Here is a 4,648-nt window from a genome sequence, read left to right on the forward strand (position 1 = left end):
AGTAAAGTAGTGCTCAAAATTCTCCAAGCCAGGCTTCAGCAATATGTGAATTGTGAACTTCCAGATGTTCAAGCTGGTTTTAGGAAAGGCAGCGGAACCAGAGATTAAATTACCAACATCTGCTGGATCATTGAAAAAGCAAGAGAGTTGCAGAAAAACATCTATTTCTGCTTTATTGACTATGCCAAAGGCTTTGACTGTGTGGATCACCACAAACTGTGGAAAATTCTGAAAGAGATGGGAATACCAGACCACCTGGCCTGCCTCTTGAGAAATCTGTATGCAAGTCAGGAAGCAACATTTAGAACTGGACATGGAACAACAGACTCGTCCCAAATAGGAAAAGGAGTATGTCAAGGCTATTTATTGTCACCCTGCTTATATAACTTATATGCAGAGTACATCATGAGAAATGCTGGGCTGGAAGAAGCACAAGCTGGAATCAAGATGGCCAGGAGAAATATCAATAACCTCAGATATGCAGATGACACCACCCTTATGGCAGAAAGTGAAGAAGAACTGAAGAGCCTCTTGATGAAAGTGAAAGAGGAGAGTGAATAAGTCGGCTTAAAGCTTGACATTCACAAAACTAAGATAGTGGCATCTGGTCCCATCATTTCATGGCAAATAGATGGGGAAACAGTGGAAACAGTGGCTGACTTTATTTTTGGGGGCTCCAAAATCACTGCAGATGGTGACTGCAGCCATAAAATTAAAAGATGCTTACTCCTTGGAAGGAAAGTTATAACCAACCTAGACGGCATATTCAAAAGCAGAGACATTACTTTGCCAACAAAAGCTATGGTTTTTCCAGTAGTCATGTATGGATGTGAGAGTTGGACTGTAAAAATGCTGAGCACCAAAGAATTGATGCTTTTGAACTGTGATGTTGGAGAAGAGTCTTGAGAGTCCCTTGGACTGCAAGGAGATCCAACCAGTCCATCCTAAAGGAGATCAGTCCTGGGTGTTCATTAGAAGGACTGATGCTGAAGCTAATGCTCCAATCCTTTGGCCACCTGATGCGAAGAACTGACTCATTTGAAAAGACCTTGATGCTGGGAAAGATTGAAGGCAGGAGAAGGGGACGACAGAGGATGAGATGGTTGGATGGCATCACTGACTCAATGGACCTGAGTTTGGGTAAACTCCAGGAGTTGGTGATGGACAGGGAGGCCTGGCATGCTGCAGTCCATGAGGTCACAAAGAGTCGGACACAACTGAGTGACTGAACTGAACTGAACTGATAGTTTCCTTTGCTGTGTAAAAGCTTTTATGTTTAATCAGGTCCTACTTATTTACATTTGTTTTTATTTCTGTTACTATAGGAGGTGGGTCCTAGAGGATCTTGCTTTATGTCATCGAACGTCCTGCCTATGTTTTCCTCTAAGAGTTTTATAGTTTCAGGTCTCACATTTAGGTCTTTAATCCATTTTGAATTTATCTTTGTGTATGGTGTTAGGAAGTGTTCTAATTTCATTCTTTTACATGTAGCTGTCCAGTTTTCCCAGCACCACTTATTGAAGAGGTTGTCTTTGCACCATTGTATATTCTTGCCTCCTTTGTCAAAAATAAGGTACCCATAGGTGCATGGGTTTATTTCTGGGGTTTCTATCTTGTTCCATTGGTCTATATTTCTATTTTTATGCCAGTACCATACTGTCTTGATGAGTGTAGCTTTGTAGTATAATCTGAAGTCAGGAAGGTTTATTCCTCCAGCTCCATTCTTCTTTCTCAAGATTGCTTTGGCAATTTGGGGTCTTTTGTGTTTCCGTATGAATTGAAATTTTTTGTTCTAGTGTTGTGAAAAATGCCATTGGTAATTTGATAGGGATTGCATTGAATCTGTAGATTGCATTTGGTCGTATAGTCATTTTCACAATATTGATTCTTCTTACCCAGGAACATGGAATATCTCTCCATCTGTTTATGTCATCTTTGATTTATTTCATCAGTGTCTTATAATTTTCTGTGTATAGTTCTTTTGGCTCCTTAGGTAAGTTTATTCCTAGATATTTTATTCTTTTTGTTGCAATGGTGAATGGTACTGATTCCTTAATTTCTCTTTTTGATTTTTCATTGTTGGTATTTAGAAATACAAGTGATTTCTGTATATTTATTTCATATCCTGCAACTTTGCTAAATTCTCTGATTAGCTCTAGTAATCATCTGATACTATCTTTAGGGTTTTCTATGTACAGTATGAAGTAGATTTTTAAAACAATTTTATGGATGGCCAAACAATCCCAGAGAGTTTAAGTGATTTGCGTATTAGTTGGTAGTAAAGATTTGTGCTCTATGTTTGTCCAACTTCAAATTCCACACTCTTTTCGTCCGCATCTAGTGCATTTCACAGGAGTAACTTGAAAGTCATCCTTAAAGGTTATAAACCTAGGGTGGGAACCTGAAGGACTTACCAATTTTCCAATGAGAAATGTGATTTTGTAATAAAGAGAACAGTAAGGAAAGCAGATGGTTGGCTACATAGTTTTATTGAAACCAGGGTTTGGTTTTCTAGCCCAAATAATAATTTGCCTATTGCAGGTAGCACAGTGGTAAAGAATCTGTCAGCCAGTGCAGGAGGTACAAGAGATGTGGGTTCAGCCCCTGGGTCGGGAAGATCCCCTGGAGTAGGGAATGGCAACTCACGCAGTATTCTTGCTTGTAAAATTCCATGGACAGAGGAGCCTGGCAGGCTACAGTCCATGGGGTCACAGAGTCAGACACCACTGAGTGACTATATATTCCTGAATTTTTCCATGTCCACATTCCATATGTAATGCTATTGAAATTGACCTACTTTGTTTTTCATTGTAACTTTGTCTCTACCTTCAATGGAAAACTGTTAGTATTATTGACCATAATAGAATGTATTCATAAAAATAAAAACAAAGAAATCTAAACTCCATCTAGATACTGTTGCCTGCTCTCACTTTGTTAAAAAGATAAAGGAATATTAGAGAGCCAGTAAAAACATAATGACACCTCACTGAACATTTCTACTTCAATAAGAAGAATTGGAGAATATTTGGAAAGGAAACGTCACAGTATTCCAAGAATGGCAAATGTGGTCTGGGTGGACCTCATGGGAGAAGAACTGGAAAAGAACTGAGGTAGCCTTCTATGGAGCTATTTGGATTCCCTTGCATGATATTCCTGCTTCTCTCCACTCATCTACTGAGTTGTCTCTCTCCCAACTTGGCTCTAGTTTGCTCCAAGTGACAGAGTTCAGTTTCTGTTCCCTTGGCTAACTGGCTCAGTGTCTCAATTTCCCAATTACTGAGGTAGGAATTGGACTGGTCCAGCTCATCATTTCAGGCCAGCCCCTCTATGCCTGAGGTCACTGGTTAATCTGTGATAGCAGTCAGATTGGCACAAGTGAATAATCCCATAGTGTAGGGCACAGACATTGAGGGCAGAAGGTTGTGGCAGGACAAATTCTAGCACTTGTCTCATCATCCAGCAAATATATATTGGGTGGTTTCTGTGTGTGCACATAGGAGTTGGGAGTATAAGTGGACAAGATTGACAAGGTTTCTGAAACTCTGTGGAGGGAGATGAGATTAAATAGGTGAAATAATAAAATCTCAGACACTGTTAAGTCCTAGGTAGAAAATAAACACAGTGCTATGATGGTTACTGTATTGAAAGTATAGGTGCTGATTCTCTCTTGTTGACAGGATCTGTGGGTTCTTGAGTGGCTCCCCTGGTAGACCTCACAATCCCCATTCATTAACTGCTTCCTGAAGTCCATCCTTCCAGCCTTTTATGATAAGTCTCCTCACTCTCTCAGATGGCCCTGCTGAGTAGGTTCTTTCAAGATGGCCCTGTGAAATCTACCTTTGCACTTGGCCCCTGCAAGCATAGGAAGCAGAGGCTCTTTCTCCTTGTCCCATTGTGGGGTGTGTTAGCTTGTTTCTCTGATTTGGAATTCTGCAGGCCAAAAGTGGGTAACTGTCCTCATGAATGTGTATGAAGGCCCCAGACTCCTGGAGAAACATATCAGGTGCACCTCCAGCTTTCATGACGGTGGTTGCACACAGAGGAGCTTAAAAGTTCCTGTGGTCAGCAAGACATACCAGCTTGGGAGAAAGGTTTGGCAGACACCCCTTGTCATTTGTAGTACCCTCCTCTTTGTAGCGAGGAAAGCACTTTATCCTCTTCTCTGATTTCTTTCTTTCTTTTTAATTTTTTTTGCAGCACTGCACAGCATGTGGGCTCTTAGTTCCCCATTCAGGAACTGAACCTGCGCCACTGCAGTAGAAGCGCAGAATTGTAACCACTGGACTGCTAATGAAGTCCCTTCTACGATTTCTTCTAATGAATTCCTTTTGAATTTTTATGCATCCTGCTGTAGGCTGGAAGTGGATGAAGGTTGCATCTTTGGGGATATAACTGGTAACTCTTCCTTAGAAGTGGGGATACATGAGGCTTTTGTTCTCAGCTTTGGAATTTTATAGCCCATTAACATTCTGGTACAATATTAATTGGGTACCAAATTGAGAAGGGAGGAATGCCTTTTTTGAGCAAAGAAAGGCTCAGTTTTAGGAGACATTTAGAAGCCATTTTATCCAATTCCCCAATCAACATCATGAATCCTGTTTACAATGATTTGATGAGATGTTGTCCAGTTCTCATTTGAAAACATCCA

This window comes from Oryx dammah, unplaced genomic scaffold (genome assembly GCF_014754425.2).
Source record: "Oryx dammah isolate SB20612 unplaced genomic scaffold, SCBI_Odam_1.1 HiC_scaffold_8, whole genome shotgun sequence".
Lineage (NCBI taxonomy): Eukaryota > Metazoa > Chordata > Mammalia > Artiodactyla > Bovidae > Oryx > Oryx dammah.